The sequence below is a fragment of the Jatropha curcas genome, chromosome 7 (genome assembly GCF_041381405.1).
Source record: "Jatropha curcas cultivar XTBG-Jc1 chromosome 7, XTBG_Jcur_1.0, whole genome shotgun sequence".
Taxonomy (NCBI): domain Eukaryota; kingdom Viridiplantae; phylum Streptophyta; class Magnoliopsida; order Malpighiales; family Euphorbiaceae; genus Jatropha; species Jatropha curcas.
In genome coordinates this window covers 21539800-21562619 of record NC_143157.1, presented here as the reverse complement: position 1 = coordinate 21562619, position 22820 = coordinate 21539800, and the positions used below count along the sequence as shown (strand labels likewise).

General features: G+C 30.4%; 2 pseudogenes; one reads left to right on the top strand and one right to left on the bottom strand.

Moving 5' to 3' along the window:
• Positions 1 to 10451: 10451 nt before the first annotated feature.
• On the bottom strand, positions 10452 to 11369 carry LOC105641025 (cytochrome P450 726A27 pseudogene; annotated as a pseudogene).
• An 8583-nt stretch (positions 11370 to 19952) lies between these two features.
• On the top strand, positions 19953 to 22609 carry LOC149494950 (casbene synthase, chloroplastic-like; annotated as a pseudogene).
• The last annotated feature ends 211 nt before the right edge of the window (positions 22610 to 22820 follow it).

Below are 22820 nucleotides of genomic sequence, written 5' to 3'. Positions count from 1 at the left end.
AAGAGCCTAACCATCAAAACCAAGCTAAGAAAGAAGCATCAGAATCCACTTCTAATTCGTCAATCCATCTGCATAAAAATTCCGGTCACGATGTACATGAGTAAAGAAAATTCTTTCAAAGGAAGCATAATGGTATCAAACTTATTAAAATATTCGCACCATTTCCATAGACGTTTATCTCTATGAGTTATTCAATAGACAACAATTTTAGAATCAGACTCAATAATCACCAAATCTCTGTAGAAATCATATTGTGATAATAGTTCAACCACTCTAAAAATAATAATGAGTTATGCTTAATTAGAATCAAGAACACCAACATATTGATAGAACAAGCAAGAAATAACACCTTGGAAATTTCAACAAACTTGATGCCATCATATCCTCTCTAATCTATGTCAGTTTTAACCATATTAACAGGTTCAAAAGCTCATTTGCAGATTTTGTGGCTAAGAAAGGCCTTGATGAGGAAAATATTCCCCCTGCCCCAAAATATAAGTTGTTTTTCCATAAGGATTAAGGAAGCAATTAACTTTCTTAGATTATAACAAAATCAAGGGTTATTTGACCAAATTATCATTTATTTCAAAATCAATAGTTACTTGTAAAAGTACTTTTTATATCTAATATAAATAAGGGTAACATAAGAAAATCATCATTTACTACTTTTTAAAATAATCAAAACTGACTTATATTTTAGAACAAAAATCACCCAAAAAACAAGAGAGTACTTTTTTTAGCTTGGCTTTAACTTTGTAATAGCTTTAACTATTCTTATTTCTGCTGCATGTTGTCAATCTCTTTTCCTCTCGTGAAAAGTAGATTGAGGTTGAGTCTTTATTCTTAGGCAACATGCTTTTGGCTTTTCTGCTTTCTGTCCTGTCTTTAAATTGTTCTTATAAGGTGGAGGTTTTTTTCTCTAAACTCCAAGTTTAGGTTTGATGTGTGTAAAGGGGAAAGCCTGATGATTTAAGTGTAGTTCTCGGTGCTGTGAAGCTTTTTCACCCTTTTCTCTTATTTTTCACTAATAAAATATTATTTTTCTTTGCCGTTTAAAAAAAAAAAAAAAACAAAATATATACCTGCCGATCCTAGTTTGCCCTTGGAAGCGATAAATTTGAAAGCTCCAAAAACCGAGGGAAGCCATAAGATGGATAACGTCCCCAAAGCCTTTTTCCTATGAACCTTAGTTTGAGCCACCAACAATGGTTGAAGAACGCATGCAATTATTATAGCAATAATGCTAAGAAGGGACTTTAGCTTTTAGAAGTTCAAAGCTACGAAGCTTAATAGTATCCACCGAAGCTTCATCGTCAATTCTCTCATTTGAAAAGATTAATTTGTTTCTCCTTAACCACATATAAGAGTGTTTGTAATTACTTGGTATTATTATTATTAATGAACTATATTTCCTTAAGAAAAAAAAAAAAAAGTGAAAATGTACTAATAACATTTGATAATCTGAAATAAATGTACACTGGACACAATTCGACATTATGAGACTAATTGGTAAGTGATATAACTATGTGAATATTAATATAATATGAGAAAATTAATAAAATATAGTACTAAATTCATATAATAGGTAAAATTATGGTTATAATTATTCTTAATTTTACAAGTAACAGTGAACCTATAAGAAATACTAAAAAAAAAAAAAGCCAAGATTCATATAAGCAAATATGTGTTGTCCACTTATTTGGAAACTTTTTGAATTTTTCAAAAAATTCATAGTAGTACTATTCCAATCAAATTGGGAGTAGCTTAAAAAAAAATCATCTTTAGTAAAACAATTCTGATATTTTTCAAGTTAAGCAGTTATCCAGTAAGAACCACAGCTAGTCTAGATCCAAATCCATATTTGACAAGAAGCATAAGGCTCCAAATCTACTTTAAATACTGATTCAATTGGTATTCCAAATTCATATCCAATAAATACAACTTTGATTATGTATCTTTCTACATTTATATTAAGGGTTCAAAATACCCTATTTAGATATCATCATTCAATCTATCGTATTCAATTACAATTCGTTATGGAAAATTTGCTTTCACGTATTCAAATCAGCAAAAGAAAAAGACAATTTTTGACTAGCTGATGAAAGCCATTTCTTTCTATTAGCATACTTTGCAATTGGATTGCTCCATCTGATTGATCGTTCTTTTGTCTTTTATCCTTGAAAATGAATGGCATGCAAATATATTATTGCTATTTTTTGTTTTTTTTTTCTTGTGGAAAAAGAAGAAAAGGACATAACTTAAGTCAGAATGTATCAAGGGTATGCCACCCCACAAATATCACGCTGCATGAGACTAACGAAAGGGGTATATTGGATTATAATTGTGTTAGATTTTAAAAGAATTATTGTGTTTGATGGAATTAAAAGATTTTCTAAAATTTTCACAGATTCCACAAAAATTCTACGTAGAGTTTATAAAATTTGCAGGACTTTTTTTTATACATTTTGACTGATTTTGATGAAATCACAACTATATGTCCCATCAAATTTAATTTCAGGACTTAATTGAACAAATTAAAAGGTTTTAGAGCCAATTGAAAAACTGAAAAATAATGAGGGACTAAAAAGCAAAATACTTAATCTTCTCCAAAATCATTATTTTCTTCGTTAAGAACTTATCCCTATCGACAGTGAAAGGCTTGCAATGGGCAGTGTCGGCAGCGGCCATCCCGCTCCCATTAACCGCTATATTAAACGGGTTTGGTAGTGGGTACCCTATCAATTATCAGTAAAAAAATGTATCAAAAGAAGTTCAAAATTTGGATAGTTAAAGATTCGCCGGTACCCTATCCGTTTAAGAGATACTTTCAATGGGTTTTTGGACGGATACATATAGTAAATATTTAAACGGATTTGAATATGGATACTTAAATAGATATTTAAACGGGTTTAGAACGGATACGGATAATAAAATTTTAAATGGATGCAGGTAGTTTAAAATTTGCGGGTACCTCTTCCGCTTTCATTCTATTAAGGGGTGTATTGGATCAAGAGTCTGTTAGATTTTAAAAGATTTTTGAAATCTTTGGATTGGAGGATGAATTTGTGAATGACTTTTTTATTCATATGTAACACTCTAAAATCCAACGAAAATCAATAATTTTATAAAATCCTTAAAAATCAGCAATTTTTTTATACCATCAAATTTGTATAGACCTTCAAAAAGTCATAATTGAATACCATCGGATTTTTATAGATTTTATAAGAGTTTGAATTGAATACCACAAAATTTTAATAGACTCTAAAAGAATTTAAATTGAACACCATTAGAATTTTAAAATCTTTTAATATCTAGCATACTCTTAATTCAATACACCGTCCCAAGCCACGGGGAGGAGACTCAAAAATATGATTTCCCATAACTAGATCATAGTTGAGCCATAATGTGCCAGCCAATCTGTGCAAGAATTTGCTTCCCTGTATATATGCGAAAGACGGACCTCCCAGCTTCTGCGAAGCTGCTGCTGGATGTTCAACACCAGATTATAAACCGGAGAAGGAGCAATAGCCTGATTAACCTGCCAAACCGCTTGAGAATTATCCAGCTCCACAAGCAAGTCACGCACCCCTTTATCCCAAGCCAGCTGCAAACCCAGAAAAAGGCCCCAAAGCTCTGCCATAATAACTGAACAACTACCCAGATTACAAGCAAAACCATAACACCATCTCATTGTATCATTTCTGATTACAAGCAAAACCATAAAACCATCTCATAGCATCATCTGATAGTTTTATTTTAACTGTTGTTTAAGATAATTATATAAAGAGTAAGAAAATCATTAAATAATTTCAATATTTTAAAAATAGTAGTTGTAATTAAATTAATTATCTTTTGTTAATCTTTAATTAAAAGTGTGAAATATGTTAAAGATGTAATTAATTAGAATTTGCTTCATTGATTAACAATGAATTTCATATTTGGAAAGGAAACTTGAATTCAAAAAAATATGTACTTTTCTTGTATAAGCTTTTTTATATTCTGACTTATGAATTACTAAACAATATTACTTCTCTCCCTATAGAGGCTGGGCTCGGCGGCAACAATTTTTTAAGTAGCTTTTCAAAATATTAAATGCTATTTTTTTTTTATACTGTTCGGTAACATATCGTTTGAACTAGCTAGGTTAAAATAACATTTTGTGAAAAATTAGCTCATATTACGTTTGATTTTTAGCGTTTTATGAAAAGTTAGCCAAACAGTTAACAGCTTAACAACTAAACGTTAGTAAAACAACTAATAGTTACCAAAACAACTAATTTTTCCGAACATATCCATAATAATAATTTATGTTATTATTATATTTAATTCTATAAATACAACAATTCTAAGTATAAATAATATTTTAATAGCATCAATTATGTGTACTTAATATTATATTTAATATTATTATAACAAAGAATTTGAATAATATTATAATTTTTGTCTTTCTAAACTTCTATTAATATAGTTACTAATAATCATAAATAACAACTAACTTTTAATCAAAACTTCGTAGTTTCTGTACTACTGAGTTTAAGTTGATCAATATCAAAATTATGTAATAATAATTATTAATCATAATTTAGTATTATATTGTGTACTATTATTATAATTATTATGGATAAGTTTTTTTAATTATCATGAGTTTCTTTAATTATTTTGGATTAAAAATTTATAAAACATAAATCAGATGGGGCAATTGATTATATAAGGCAAGCTCATGGTATGAACTGTCCGGAGACTTTTGCACCTACAGCAAAGTTAAATATTGTTTTTGGTCTTATCATCAATTACTATGGGCTGTCTTTTAAAAAACCTTGCTAAAAACCTACCCGTCTCTTTGTAGCTTTCTTTTTTTCTCTTTGGTGTTGGTTTAGATTTTGCTTTTCGAATCACTGCTGACAATCTTCTTTGATCCGCGGTGATTCCTTTTCATTTCTTTCCATTATTTTTCTTTCTTTATTTATATTTTTGTTAAGTTAAAACTTAGAATATATAGTCTTAGATTTATAATATTTAATAAATTTTAAATATTTTTGTACTCTCTTAGTGAGGTGTTTGTTTTGATTTATTAATTTTTCTTATTTTATAGAGTTGTTTCTCGTTATTGATAAGGAGTTTTTATGTGATTTTTTATTTCTTCTTTATTAGTAGCTTAAGATATAAAATAGATCGTTGATTGCTCGTGGTTAGAGACTTTAGATAGAGTTTCTTTTATAAATGAAGTTTTGTAGTGCGAACTATTCTCCATTAAAGTTTGCACTTTAAAGTTTAAACTTTCGTGCAGGTGACAGTTGTAGTAAGTTTTAGAAAGAATAAAGTTCAGAACAATATTGCAGAAAGTTTATTTTATTGTCCTATTTAAAAATAAATTAATTTTTACTCAGAAGATTAATTTATTTTGTCAAATTTATCTTCAAAAAGAATATATGAACGCTTCATATTTGTATTTTTATTTCTAGGAGAATATTACGATGTACTCAAATTATATTCTTTATTAATGAATTGTTAAATTTCTTAAAAAATATATACAAAGAAGAAATTAAATGTAAAAATTGAAATTTGTCACATTTTAAATCGTTATGTATTTTTATTACCAGAAATTGAGTGTAATGACTTCAAAAAAACAGAGAAAAATCAAAAACATCAATCTTAAAATCAACAATAGAATTATTGACTAACTGATGATTTTGCCATATGAAATTTGGTTGGTTAAATATCATACTCAAGAGTAAAAGTCCTTTCACAAAAAGAAAAACTAAAAATAACACGTGTAGAAGTCACATCAGATCACATCTGCTACTAGTCTAACTTTATTAATGCAATGTAAACATATATAATTAATATAACCTATTATGATAATAATTATTCCTAATTTTACAATTAATGCTACACCAATAAGAAATAATAAAAATACTATCTCTGTTCCATAATATTATCACATTTGAAATTTTTCACGTCCCTTAAGAAAATTATTAAATTTGTCTAAATTATTGTGAATTATTGAGTAAATTGATTATATTACCCTTAAGTTAATACTAATTCTTTAAAAAAATTATTAAATTGAAGCAATAATTATTGGTAATATACAAAAGGTAAATATGAAAAAAAATATTTATTATTCATTGAAACTACGATTGTGACAATTATTTTAAAATAAACTATTTTTTCAAATGTGACAAGTATTATGGAATGGAGGTAGTAGCTAGATTAATTTATATATAAGGAAATATATGGTGCATACAATAAATGTATTTCAAACTTGGTCAACCCAAAGGCAAACTTGAGTTCTTCTTGTATGAACCAAAATCAAAGAAGAGGATTTTCATATTCTTCCAATAAACAAACCAAACAAGAAAATTAATTCAAAAGAATACAAAGATGAAGCAAATTTTGTGAATTTTCATTTTTCTTTGTTTGAAATAACAATTTCTTTTTAATACTAATCAACCAAAAAACAAGTGAAAGAGACACTTACCTGAAGTAACAGACAGCACTAGTTATAATTCATTAAGAAAATTTTTTCAATTTTATAAATTTTACTAGTTGAAGATCCGCGCATCGATTTATAATCTTGGCATAATGTCAAATTCGAGGTACTTAGATTAATAATAATTTTATTTAATGTAACTTTTCATACTTCCTTGGTAAATTCATAATTTGGTAAAATTTATTCGTTATTGTTTTATGAATTGAAATAAAAATGCAAAAATTCAATGTGAATTTTAATTAATTAAAATTCTGAGAATTGTATAAACTATACCATATTTAAGAAAAGGACCCGATAAAATACATAATAATATTAAATAACAGATATTAGGCTCTCATCAAGAAATTTCAATTTTCTATCTATTGTAGCACTCAAAGTCTCAAGCTCTCTGCTTGATCTCTCACTCTATTCAATTCTTCTCTTTCTCTCTTCAATTTCCTTTATTTGACTTCTCTCTTGTCTCTACCTCTCCCTCTTCTTGATATTCTATTGGACCAAATGAAGCTCATTGGTACGTTTGCAAAAGAATCGAAGAAGCATGATCGTGAAGTTGATTGAGTTTATGGCAAAACTTCTTTCGATGGTGAATATATCCGTATAAGGTTAGAAGTTTGAATTAGAAAAATATCCGGTATAGACTAACGGATAACAATTAAATCTATTTGAATTTTATTATTGGAAAATCTATTTTAAATACAAATTAGATAGAGAGTTAATTATTTTTATAGCGATATGATACAATGCGATTTTAAAAGTAATATTAAAAGTAATTTTTATTACTATTATATGGAGATAAGAGATAAAAATAAAAAACATTTATATAAAAAGAAATAGAAAAAGCTTATAAATTTGTAAAAAACAGGAAATATAGAATGCATAAAAAGTAGAGTGTTATATCATCACTTTTAAAATATTTTTTTACCTCAGGGTTATATATACTTTAAAAAATTTATATTGTACACTTATTCAATTAAATTGGAATTAACTGAAAAAAAATCAACTTTAGCATTTCTTTCACTTAGATCACTAAGTCTTAATTTTGGTAGCACATGTTATTAAAAAAAAATTAAATAACAAAAACATTTTAAAAAATACTGCATGGGTCTGGATTAGACGATTAGCAAAATACACATGACTAAACCTCAAGCCGGATTAGACGATTCCTGGTAATGGGGTCTGGATTTAGACACTTTTAACTTTTTATAAAACACTACCTTTAATCCTAAAAGTTAATTCCTTTTGTCAAAAACTCTAAAAGTTAACTATAATGTTGCTGCAGAACACAACCATAGTGTTGATTAATTTATATATTTTGAGTGACTTCCTTTCACTTTGATGAACTTATAATTACTGCATGTAAATGTTATATTCTTATTTGAAAATACAAGAAACCTGTTCATAAATTCAAGGCTACCTCAAAAGAGATGTGTAGGACTCTCCTCCCTTATTTTTTGTCCTATTTTTTTAAAGTAAATAATATCTAAAATTTATTATTTTATCTTTATTTAGTATGCTTATTTATCAACAAATATAATAGTCAAACCACTACATTATCATTAATTAAATCTTGATATAAATTAAAATAGAATATTAACTGTTAATATTCTTAAAAAACTCTATGTAATCAGACATATATTTAATTAATTTCAAGAATAATTTAATATGAATCATTTAATTTTAATGGATATTAAAATTAGATTGCATAAGGACAAAAAAAAAATAAAAATTATAATTTAATTATATTAACTAAATTTTCTTAATCAGTGTGCAAGTTAAACTGAAATAAAAATTATGGGGATAGCCCGTTTGGAACAAATTGTAGAATTTATTTGGAAATCCAATGTTTTATGTTTGGAATGAAAAAAATACAAAGGAAATATTAATTATTTTTTCTGATAATACAAAAGAATTTATATGCCAATCAAAAACAATTATTATTTGGGAAGGCATTTTAATCATTTGAGACATCAGTAATCAATTCATTCTGTCTGTATTTTTAATAATTTAAAAATTATAGGGAATTTCAACATTTTCATATGCTCTTTCAATTTTTATTTCAAATAATCTCTGGTGGAGACAATCTGGCAATATACAAGCCAATTCATTATCTCTCTTTATAGAAACATGAGTAAAATTATAACCAATAACAACCTGATGATTTGGGTGCTAGCAACATAAATTGGATTCCTATGAAATGCATTAAATTATTACTGGCGGTATAGAAAGGGGCCATGACCTTTTGTTTACAAACCAGCACGTAGCAAGTGCCATGAATTTTTGTTTCCATATCAACACGTGGTAAATAGCATCCATCTATAAAAGGGCAGCCATGACCTTTTGTTTTCAAACCAACAAATTGAAGTTTATTCCTCTTTAGTTCTCAAAAATGACAATGCAACCTACAATTGTTGAAGCAAACTCCCCTAAAAAAATCCTTAGTACTCCATTCTTATTAAGCTTACCTAGTACTAAGCAGAACTATATTCATTTGGCTTCCTTTTCCTCAGCTAAGCCAACAGTTCGAAGAACACTTAAAGCTTGCTCATCATAACAATCCAAGACAAAAGTTCGTCCATTAGCCAACTTTCCTTTTACTGTTTGGGGGGAGCGCCTTGGTTCTCTTCATTTTATCAATCGGTATGTCATTTTCATACGTACTGAGTATGCTCAAATACACATTTTGATATGTACTTAACTTTTTATATTTTTTGTATAGTGATTTGAATCATTAAGCAAACAAGTAAAACTGTTGAAGGAAAAGGTAAAAAATGACATGTTAATGGCATCAACAAGTGATTCAGTAGAAAAAATCATCTCAATCTACACACTACATCGCCTTGGCGTATCATATCATTTTGAGGACGAGATTGAAGAGAATTTAAATAAGATTTTCAATAACTGACCTAATTTTCTTAATGAAAATGATTATGATCTCTACACCGTTGCTGTAATATTTCGGGTGTTTAGACATCACGGTTTCAAAATCTCTTCTAGTAGGCAACTCTTTACATTTAAATAAAAATATTTGTTGAATATATATACACTAAATAACAAATAAAGTTGATATATGTTAGGCATCAGCTCTGATACCAATTGTTGGGCATCAGCTCTGGTACCAATTGTTGGGCCTCAGGTACCACTTGCCTCAGCTCTGATACCACTCGTTGAGCCCTCACAAAGAATTAAGAGAAAATTAACGCAGCGGAAAAGTAGAAATGAGACACACAGAAATTTACGTGGTTCACTCTCAACTGTTTAGCTACATCCACGAGACAAACTCCGAATTATTCTTCCACTATTAAAAAATAGTAGGTACACCAAGAGAGTAATACAAAAATAGTGGCACTCAAAGTGTTTCCCCAAAACACCCCATAATAACTTCCTCACTATTTTTCTCTTCCCTAGTTTTAGGAAACACTTCCTAAAACTAGAAAACTCTCTCTCTACATTTTTTTTTTCTTCTTTCTGTTGTGTATTTTGCTTGAGGCTTGGCTACTTCTATTTATAGGAGAGGTTACGAGAGAGTCATGTATAACTCATTCACGACTCTCCATTTTTGTCAAAAAATTGCATGCCAATTTTTACTTTCCTTTTTCTTCTTCCGCGGCCTTCTTTGACTGCCAAAAAGTTACTATGCAAATTGCTGCACAACCGCATTCTTTGACAATCTCCCATTTGAAGACTGATTCCAATCTGTCTTCACACATTAATCATGCGACAGTCTTCTCTAGTCTGTTATTCTAGCAGGTCAACTGAAGTTGAGCACAACAGCGTTTTTTGGTACATGTGAAAGTAAAAACTAAAGCCAAGAAAACTATAACCTATCTTCTTAAAGCCCACCCCTATCTTATAGTTATCTGCATGCAATATATCAGTAGGTGAACTTTACTATTTAAACCTATTTAAACCCTTTTTACAAAAAAATAAAATAAAATAAAATAAAGAATGTAACTAGAAAATACTAATATACACTAACAATGATTGCTGCTTTGATAGCGACATCAGTTAAAGGAACATCAAGATTTCCACTTTCTTGAAGATCCAAAAGAACATCAAGAAGATTATCAGCTCCCCTCCGATCGCCTTTCCTGGAAGCCGCAGCCTGCCTGTTAGCTCTATGCTCTTGTAAAATATCTTCAAGGATCTCATCTGTTTCATAATGCAATTTCCTAATTCTAGACCTTTCCCTTTGGACTGAAGGAAGCCATTTTAAGGAAGGAAATATGTCAGATATACTAACACCTCCTGTTGATTCAATTATATCATCAATAAGTCTTAGCAATGCTTCTTGGTTTTTGCTTTTATGACCAACCGTATTTCTTGCAGTTATAGAATTTGTTAGAGCGAATAAAGTATGAGTAAGATTGACAGGACTTCCCTCTTTCGAACCAAGAAATTTGACTAAATCTGCGACTTCTTCTTCTCTCACTGATCGAAAGGACTGTACTCGTTTCGCGCTAAGTAATTCCAACGTGCAAATTTTTCTCATTTGCCTCCATTGATCTCCGTACAACCCAAAAATGATGTCGTTTCGGTTATAAAGCACTATTTCTCCTGCAAGGAGAAGCGCTCGTTCTGCGAAAACGGGATCTTGTATTTTCATTACTTCTTTAGCTGTTTCCGGCGAGGACACGACAAGGAAAGGAATCTGACCTAGTTTAATACCCATTATGGGTCCGTAAGTTTTGGCCAAGGCTGTTAACCGGCGGTGAGGTACATCTCCGGCGAGCTGGAGAATATTACCTAAGAAAGGTAATTTCCGTGGTCCGGGCGGAGGGTTAGAACCATGTTTGTACAATTTCTTGGATATTTTGAATAAGACGAGAAGAAAAAGAAGGAAACTGAAAAGAACTTGAAATGAGAGGATTTGGTCTTCCATAGTGAAAAAGCTATTTGGTTATGGAGAAGATCGGAATAGAGAAAGAGCTAATGGTGAGTGGTTAGAACATAACTGCGTATCAATTTTATTTTATAGGGTAGTCTGGATAGAGACAGACAGACAGCATTGTTGTTGTTCGTTTTTGACTTCCTTGTTATTTTATTTGATTTATCTAATATCATAATTTATTTATATCAATAATAATATACTCCTTAATAATAAATATATTGTAAAATATTCATACAAAAAGAACATATATTATAAAATATATATGATGATTTTAGCTAGGATAATGAAGTTATACTTATAGTTTGCTTCAGAAGAATTTTTTTTTTTTTTTTTTTTTAGCCAGCAAACTTAATGATCTTGCTAAATTTTAGAAAAGACTTAACATATTCAAGAATTATGCCGTGAACCTATAGGCATATACACTCAAACCTATCAAGAATAGCAAATAATTGCCTAGACCAGATCCATAACTCTGTCTATATACTAAACCAATGAAAATAATTGCTTTCCTGTATATATGCGAAAGACCTCCCTGCTTCTGAGAAGCAGGTGCTGGATGTTCAACACCAGATTATAAACCGGAGGAGAAATAACAGCTTCATTAACCAACCAAACCGCTTGAGAATTATTCCACATTATTCCACAAGCAAGTGATGCACCCCATTATTCCAAGCCAGCTGCAAACCCAGAAAAAGGCCCAAGAGCTCTGCCATTATAACTGAACAACTACCCAAATTACAAGCAAAACCATAACACCATCTCATTGCATCATCTGATAGTTTTATTTTAACTGTTGTTTAAGATAATTATATATAAAGAGTCAGAAAATCATTAAATCATTAATTATATAATATTATGTGTACTTAATATTATATTTAATATTATTATAACAAAGAATTTGAATAATATTATAATTTTTGTCTTTCTAAACTTCTAATAATATAGTTACTAATAATCATAAATAACAACTAACTTTTAATCAAAACTTCGTAGTTTCTGTACTATTGAGTTTAAGTTGAACAATATCAAAATTAAGTAATAATAATTATTAATCATAGTTTATGATTCAAAAAAAAATTATTAATCATAATTTGGTATTATATTGTATACTATTATTATAATTATTATGGATAAGTTTTTTTAATTATCATGAGTTTCTTTACTTATTTTGGATTAAAAATTTATAAAACATAAATCAGATGGGGCAATTGATTATATAAGGCAAGGTTAGTTTTTCGTGGCTTCAAACAAGCTCATGGTATTAACTATCTAGAGACTTTTGCACCTATAGCAAAGTTAAATATTGTTTTTGGTCTTATTATCAATTACTATGGACTGTCTTTTAAAAAACCTTGCTAAAACCCTACCCGTCTCTTTGTAGCTTTCTTTTTGCTCCTTGGTGTTGGTTTAGATTTTGCTTTTCGAATCACTGTTGATAATCTTCTTAATCGTATTCTTTGATCCGCGGTAATTCCTTTTCATTATTTTTCTTTCTTTATTTATATTTTTGTTAAGTTAAAACTTAGAATATATAGTCCTAGATTTGTAATATTTAATAAATCTTAAATATTTTTTGTACTCTCTTAGTGGGGTATGTGTTTTGATTTATTAATTTTTCTTCTTTCATAGAGTTATTCCTCATTATTGAAGAATTTTTTTATAATTTTTTATTTTTTCTTTATTGATATAAGATAGATCATTGATTGCTTATGATTAGAGAGTTTAGATCAAGTTTCTTTTATAAATGAAGTTTGGTCATATATTTTTATTATGAGAAATTGAGTGTAATGACTTAAAAAAAAAAAAAAAAAAAAACAGAGAAAAATCAAAAACATCAATCTTAAAATCAACAATAGAAAAGGATAAAGTACGTAATTTGGTTGGATTCCAAAATGATTACGCTAGTAGAATTATTGACTAACTGATGATTTTGCCATATGAAATTTGGTTGGCTAAATATCATACTCAAGAGTAAAAGTCCTTTCAAAAAAAAAAAAAAAAAACTAAAAATAACACGTGTAGAAATCACATCAGATCACATCTACTGCTAAGTCTAACTTTATTGATGCAATGTATACATATACAATTGATATAACCTATTATGATAATAATTATTCCTAATTTTACAATTAATACTACACCAATGAGAAATAATAAAGATACTATTTCTGTTTCATAATATTTGTCATATTTAAAATTTTTCATGTCCTTTAAAAAAATCATTAAATTTGTCTAAGTTATAATAAATTGTTGAATAAATTAATTATTTAAGTTATAGTAAATTATTGAGTAAATTGATTATATTATCTTTAATTTAATAATAATTTTTTAAAAAAATCATTAAATTGAAATAATAATTATTGGTCATATAGGGTAAATATGGAAAAAATATTTATTACTCGTTAAAACTACAAATGTGATAAGTATTTTGAAATAAACTATTTTTTCAGATGTGATAAATATTATGGAACGGAAGTAATAGCTAGATTAATTTATATATAAGCAAATATATATAAATGTATTTTATTTAAACATGGCCAAAAGCAAACTTGAGTTCTTCTTGTAGGAACCAAAATCAAAGACGAGGATTTTCATATTCTTCCAATAAACAAACCAAACAAGAAAATTAATTCAAAACAATACAAAGATGAGACAAGTGAAAGAGAAACTTACCTGAAAATTAACAGACAGCACTGAAGACTTGAAAGTCTTATGGCCATGCATGGCCACTAGTTATAATTCATTAAGAAAAATTTTTAATTTTATATATCTTACTAGTTGAAGACCCGTGCATCGATTTATAATCTTGGTATAATGTCGAATTCTAGGTACTTAGATTAATAATAATTTTATTTAATATAACTTTTCATACTTCCTTAGTAAATTCATAATTTGATAAAATTTATCCCTTATTGTTTTATGAATTGAAATAAAAATGCAAAACTTCAATGTGGATTTTAATTAATTAAAATTCTGGGAATTGTATAAACTATACCATATTTAAGCAAGTTAATTTAAGCATCTTTTTTTTTAAAAATGAAATTAATATAATTTATCCCTTATTCTTAAAACAGTTAAGAATCGTAATAATGGAAATAAAACAAATGAAAAGGAACAAAGGAAGAACAACAACAAATTAAATATTTTTCCTATGTAAAATAAAATTGAGATTGTACATAGTAAAATTAGCAAAAAAAAGAAAAAAAAAAAAAAAAAAAAAAAAAACTGTTCTGTCTCTCATCAAGAAATTTCAATTTTCTATCTATTGTAGCACTCAAAGCCTCAAGCTCTCTGCTTGATCTCTCACTCCATTCAATTCTTCTCTTCCTCTTCTTGATATCCTATTGGACGAAATGAAGCTCTTTAGTACGTTTGCAAAAGAATCGAAGAAGCGTGATCGTGAAGTTGATCGAGTTTTTGGCAAAACTTCTTTCAATGGTGAATATATATACTTTAACAGAAAAATTTTATCAGAAAAATTCTTAATTGATTAATAAATATTCCATAAAAATCATACTTTAACAACGAAAAACAGACCGATAAATCTTTCCAATAAATCCAACCTAATAATCTCTTATCTCTTTCAATTTTTTTTATCAGAAAAATTCTTAATTGATTAATAAATATTCCAAAAAAATCATACTTTAACAACTAAAAATAGACCGATGGATCTCTCCAATAAATTCAACATAATAATCTCTGATTGAAACTTATGCGGCCAAATTGTGTCCTTTTCTACTAGAACATAAGTAAAAGTGCTTTACCAAAAAAAAAAAAAAAGAAAAATCAGTAGCATCAACCAAATATCTTCATACTAATTCTTGACAAGGAAAAGAACCAAAGCTGTTGAAATTTGAACATACAAGAAACTTATTCATAAATTCAAAGCGAACTCAAAAGAGATGTGTAGGACTCTCCCTCCCGTATTTTTTTGTCCTATTTCTTTTTTTAAGTAAATAATATTTAAAGTTTATTATTTTGTTTTTGTTTAGTATGCTTATTTATCAACAAATATAATCGTCAAACCACTACATTATCATTAATTAAATCTCGATGTAAATAAAATTAAATATTAACCTTTAATATTCCAAAAAAAATCTATTTAATTAGACATATATTTAGTTAATTTCAAGAACAATTTAATATGAATCATTCATTAAAATTAGATTGCATAAAGACAAAAAAAATAAAAATTATAATTTAATTATATTAACTGAATTTTTTTAACAAGTGTGCAAGTCAAATTGGAATAAAAAATATGGGGATAGCCCGTTTTGAACAAATGAATTCCACAAAATTTTGTAAAATTCATTTGGAAATCCAATGCTTTGTGTTTGTATTTTTTCTGATAATACAAAAGAATTTATATGCCAATTAAAAACAATTATTATTTGGGGAGGCATTTTAATCATTTGAGACATCAGTAATCAATTCATTCTGTCTGTATTTTTAATAATTTAAAAATTATAGGGAATTTCAACATTTTCATGTGCTCTTTCAATTTTTATTTCACATCATCTCTGGTGGAGACAATCTGGCAATATACAAGCCAATTCATTATCTCTCTTTATAGAAACATGAGTAAAATTATAACCAATAACAACCTGATGATTTGGGTGCTAGCAACATAAATTGGATTCCTATGAAATGCATTAAATTATTACTGGCGGTATAGAAAGGGGCCATGACCTTTTGTTTACAAACCAGCACGTAGCAAGTGCCATGAATTTTTGTTTCCAAATCAACACGTGGTAAATAGCATCCATCTATAAAAGGGCAGCCATGACCTTTTGTTTTCAAACCAACAAATTGAAGTTTATTCCTCTTTAGTTCTCAAAAATGACAATGCAACCTACAATTTTTGAAGCAAACTGCCCTAAAAAAATCCTTAGTACTCCATTCTTATTTGTTGGTGAATTGAGATAATTAAGAAACCAAAAGCACAGAAGAGAAAGTGGAGCTGTATCTATTACATATTAATGAAGAAAAGAACAGAGCCTTTTATAGGCATTACATAAGAACTGAACAGCAAAAATAGCCTAAAAAATCTGCAACTAATCCATAGCAGATAATCTGTTATTTGCCACTACTGACAGTAACATAAATCTAGGAACTAAATCAGCAACTAAAGGCTCCACTAACATAATTTTGAATCAAATCTTAACATGCCCTCTTGATTCAAAATCACAGATGCCCAATTGTTGTCCAAAATAAGCATGTTTTAGCTGAGATAGAGATTTAGTAAATAAGTCTGCAACTTGATCATTTGTACCACAAAATTCCAACTCTATTTCTCCATTTGCTACCAACCTTCGAATGAAATGGTGCCGAGTTTCAATGTGCTTTGTTCTGCTGTGGAAAGCTGGATTCTTTGCCATTGCTATTGTGCCTTTGTTGTCACAATAGATTTTAGTTGCTGCCACTTGCTCTTGGCCCAAATCAACCAAAACTCGCCTAAGCCACACTGCTTGACATGCTGCAGAAGTTGCAGCAATATACTCTGCTTCCGAAGACGACAGAGCGATAGTATCCTGCTTCTTTGAGCTCCATGAGATGGCACCTGAACCAAGACTGAAATTGTAACCTGAGGTACTTCTTCTATCATCCAAAGAGCCAGCCCAATCACTATCAGTATAGCCAAATAATCTGAAATTTGATACTGTGGTGTACCATATTCCAAATTCAACAGTTCCAGCAACATATCGCAAAACCCTTTTTGCAGCTCCAAGATGGTGCTTTGTTGGACTATGCATAAATCTGGACAAGACACTAACAGAAAATGCGATGTCAGGTCGTGTATGAGACAAATAATTCAGTCCACCAATCATTCTCCGAAAATAAGTTGCATCAGCCTTTTCTGTCCCATCTTCAGCTTGTAATTTTTCATTTAAATTCATCGGAGTTGAAGCCACATTGCAATTCACCATGCTGAATTTTTTTTAGCAAATCACTTGCATATTTTTGTTGTCCAACAAAAACTCCATCTGCACATTGTTTCACCTCAAGTCCAAGAAAGTATTGCAGTAACCCCAAATCTGTCATCTCAAATCTTCTCATCATAGAAGATTTAAAGTCAGCAATAAGAGATTCATTGGACCCAAAATAAATCATGTCATCAACGTAAACACAAACAACAAGAAATCCAGCTTTGACTTCTCTTTTCAAATATAAAGTGGGCTCATTTTCACTTCTAACAAAACCATTCTCACAAAAGTAGCTATCAATTTTACTGTACCAAGCTCGCGGTGCTTGTTTAAGCCCATAAAGAGCTTTTCTCAATCTGAGAACTTTATCCTCATGATCATTTTCAACAAAGCCTTCAGGTTGAGAAACATAAACTTCTTCCTCCAAATCTCCGTTTAAAAATGCAGACTTCACATCAAATTGAAAAACAGGAAGAGATAATTGAGCAGCTACAGCAAGCAATAATCTTACAGTTTCAAGACGAGCAACTGGTGAGAATGTTTCCTCGAAGTCGATACCTTGTTGTTGGGCATACCCCTTCGCTACAAGCCGTGCTTTATGCTTTTGCACACTCCCATCAGCATGGTACTTGGTTCTAAAAACCCATTTGAGCCCGATAGCATTCTTCCCTTTAGGCAATTTTACCAATTCCCAGGTCTGATTTTTTTGAATTGAAGCTATCTCTTCATTCATAGCATTTTTCCATTCTTCCATTGTTGCTGCCTCCTCATAAAATACTGGATCTGAAACATTTAAAGCAAAAGAACAAGTTTCATATATTTCTCTCAAGGATCGGGTCTTCCTTGGAGGAGTTTCAATTGATGAGGAAGAGCTTGAGCTGATTGGACTGGAAGAATGTGAGTTGTTTGGACTTGATGAGTTGCTACTAGCTGAATTTGACGATAAAAAATCAGTAGCATCATTTGATGGTGAAGAATCAGCAACATCATTCTCTAAAACTGGAGCTTGGTCTAAATTCTTAGCGTTTCTCCAATCCCATTCTGCATCTTCATTAAAAACCACATTTCTGCTAACAATAATTTTGCCACTTAAAGGATTATATAGCCTATATGCCTTGGATTGAGAACAATAGCCAACAAAAATGCATTTTTCAGACTTTTCATCAAGTTTGTGGCGAGATTGAGAATTAATTAAAGCATAGGCTATACAACCAAAAATTTTTAAGTGACTTACACGTGGTTTTCTGCCTCTCCAAGCTTCATATGGTGTTTTATTCATGACAGCCCTTGTTGGAGAAATATTCAAAAGATACACTGCAGTTGCAACGGCTTCAGCCCAGAAAGAATTTGGAAGACCCTTGGCTTTGAGCAAGCTTCTGGCCATCTCCACAACAGTTCGATTCTTTCTCTCGACAATACCATTCTGCTCTGGTGTGTATGGTGCGGTGAGCTCCCTGTGAATGCCACATTCTTCACAAAAAATATTAAATTCAATAGAATTAAATTCACCACCTCTGTCCGTCCGAAGACATTTGATACGGCTGTCCAGCTGATTTTCTACCAAGTTCTTAAATTTCTTGAATGTAACAAGAGCTTCAGATTTACACTTCAAGAAATAAACCCAATTCATACGGCTCTAGTCATCAATCAACAATAAAAAATATCGATTACCACCAAATGATTCAGTTTGCATGGGTCCACACAAGTCCGCATGTATCAATTCAAGACAACTATCAGCCCTCCATGATTTTCCTACAGGAAATGATTTCTTACTTTGTTTGCCCAAAACGCATCCTTCACAAAACTCAACAGATTCAATCTTGGGTAACCCATTAACCATATTTTGCTGACTCAAAAACTTCAACCCTCTTTCATGTAAATGCCCATAACGCAAATGCCACAAATTAGATTCATTAATTTTACTAACAGCAAGAGCAGTGTTTTCCACGGAAGCATCTAGTGGAAACATTTTGTTTTGAGTCATTGGAACATTAACAATGGTATGACCAGTTTTCTTATCTTCAATACAACATGAGTTATCATCAAACACAATTCTATACCCACTAGTCATCAATTGCCCAATACTTAACAAATTATAAGCCAAGCTAGGAGCAAATTGCACATCATTTAAAAGTTTAGTATTACCGTGGCGAGTATTGATGGCAATTGTACCTTTCCCTTCCACTTGAATCACCTTATCATCACCCAACCTGACTGTTGTTTTTTCTTTCTCATCAAGCTCTTTAAATAATTGCTTTGTTCCTGACATGTGATTAGAGCACCCACTATCCAAAAACCAAATAGCATTTGCAGCATTTTTATCAATCGAATGAGCCATGAAAAGCATACTCTCTTCTTCTTCAGCAACATTGGCATGCTTTCCTTCATTTTTTTGCTTTCCTTCATTCCTTTGCTTGGTCCAGCAATCAGCTTCTTTGTGGCCGACTTTGTCACAATAATAACATTTGATTAAATTATCTTTGTATTGTCGTTGTTCTCCAGAACGTCCTCCTCTTCCACGGCTACTGCCGCGACCTCGACCACGATAACCGCCACGAAAATTGCCATTTACTGCCATTTGAAAGGTTTGCGTGAACCACTCTTCTTTCCCCCCACTTTGTTTTTATTCTCTCCTCTACCTGCCCAAATAATGGCTCTGATACCAAAAATATGTTGGTGAATTGAGATAATTAAGAAACCAAAAGCACAGAAGAGAAAGTGGAGCTGTATCTATTACATATTAATGAAGAAAAGAACAGAGCCTTTTATAGGCATTACATAAGAACTGAACAGCAAAAATAGCCTAAAAAATCTGCAACTAATCCATAGCAGATAATCTGTTATTTGCCACTACTGACAGTAACATAAATCTAGGAACTAAATCAGCAACTAAAGGCTCCACTAACATAATTTTGAATCAAATCTTAACATTATTAAGCTTACCTAGTACTAAGCAGAACTATATTCATTTGGCTTCCTTTTCCTCAGCTAAGCCAACAGTTCGAAGAACACTTAAAGCTTGTTCATCAAAACAATCCGAGACAACAGTTCGTCCATTAGCCAACTTTCCTTCTACTGTTTGGGGGGAGCGCCTTGGCTCTCTTCCATTTGATCAATCGGTATGTCATTTTCATACGTACTGAGTATGCTCAAATATACATTTTAATATGTACTTGACTTTTTATATTTTTTGTATAGGGATTTGAATCATTAAGTAAACGAGTACAACTGTTGAAGGAAAAGGTAAAAAATGACATGTTAATGGCGCCAACAAGTGATCCGGTAGAAAAAATCGTCTCGATCGACTCACTATGTCGCCTTGGCATATCATATCATTTTGAGGACGAGATTGAAGAGAATTTAAATAAGATTTTCAATAACCAACCTAATTTTCTTAATGAAAATGATTATGATCTCTACACTGTTGCGGTAATATTTCGGGTGTTTAGACAACACGGTTTCAAAATCTCTTCTGGTAGGCAACTCTTTACATTTAAATAAAAATATTTGTTGAATATATATACAATAAATAACAAAAAAAGTTGATATATCAATATTGCATACCACAATTTTGCAAAATTAAAGTACACATATGATAGTCTAATTCGATTTTATGAATTGTGAATTAGATGTGTTCAACAAGTTCAAGGATAGTGATGGTAAGTTCAAGGAGTCCCTACTAAGTGATGTCAAAGGGATACTAAGCCTTTTTGAAGCTACACATCTGAGCATGCCTAATGAATCCATTTTAGATGAGGCCTTAGCTTTCACTAAGGCTTTCTTGGAGTTCTCTGCGGTTGAGTCATTCCCTGATTTTGCAAAGCATATAACCATTGCCCTAGAGCAGCCTGTACACAAAGGCATACCAAGGCTAGAGGCAAGAAAATATATCGATTTATACGAGGTTGATGAAAATCAAAATGAAGCTCTACTAGAGCTTGCAAAGTTGGATTTAACAGAGTACAATTACTACACCAAGAAGAATTAAGTCAATTCTCAAGGTAATTCATCTTTTTCTACCCATTAGAGTTATTTCTCATTAATCAAACTCTAATTAGAGTTTTGAACTTATAATTTTATGATCAGATGACTTATAAGTTAGCAATTAATGATATTTCAGGTGGTGGAAAAATTTGAATATTACTAAGCATGTTCCTTATGCAAGAAATAGAATGGCGGAAATCTTCTTTTGGACAGTTTCTATGTATTTTGAACCTCAATATGCAAAGGCTAGAATGATTGTTTCCAAAGTTGTATTGTTTATCTCATTAATAGATGACACAATTGATGCATATGCCACCGTAGAAGAAATTGACCGTCTTGTACATGCAATTGAAAGGTAATTGCACTAGTGCATTTTATGTGTGTATATATATTATTGTATACAGATTTGGATCACACCATTAAATGATGTGCGATTTTCCTTTTCTTCATTTTTTTTTTTAATTTCATTAGGTGGGATATGACCTTGATTGATCATCTTCCTGGATACATGAAAGTAATCTATAAATTATTGATCAACACCACGTACAATGAATTTGAAAAAGATTTGGAGGCAGAAGGAAAGTCTTACAGCATCAAGTACGGAAGGGAAGCGGTAATCTATTTTGCATAGAATCTTTAGTTAATCAAATTCATTTCTGAATTATAATTAATCTTTGTTTGTTGGTATCCAGTTTCAAGAACTAGTGCGAGCGTATTACCAGGAGGCTCTATGGAAGGCTGACGGAAAAGTGCCAACATTTGATGACTATATTTTTAACGGAGGAGTGACTTCGGGATTGCCTCTTGTTGCAACTGTATCTTTTATGGGAGTAAAAGAAATCAAAGGAATTAAAGAATTCGAATGGTTGAAAACCTATCCAAAGCTCAACCAAGCTGGAGGCGAGTTTGGCCGTATGGTGAATGATGTAATGTCTCATGAGGTACTTACTATATTAAAAACCAAATCCTAACACCTTTTTTGTTTTTATTAATTTAGTAATTTAGAACACATATCAAATGCTTAAAAATGCCTTTATAAATCACAGACTGAGCAAAATAGAGGACATGTTGCTTCTTGCATCGATTGCTATATGAACCAATATGGAGTTTCCAAAGAGAAGGCAATGGAAGAGATCCAGAAAATAGCTAAACGAGCAACTTATTATGCAGTCTAAATAAGTAGTATCAGTGGGTATCCTCATGAGAATTGTTAATCTTGTTCGTCTAGCAGATGTCAGTTACAAGCATGGAGATGGATATACTGATTCAAAGCATTTGAAAGACTATGTCAAAGGAATATTCCTTGAACCTATCCCCGTTTGAAGTCAATTTCATGGATATCTCATAATGCTAGTTTTCTACAAAGGAGAAAACTTTATGTATTCTCTAGATTCTTGTCCTATATATGTCTGCATAAATCATGTAACTCTTTTTTCTTTAATTTAAATAAATTATCTAATAAATTTTAATTATTCTCTATTTTCATCAAATTCTTATCTTATCGGAAAGGTTAATATATTTATATAGTAACTAG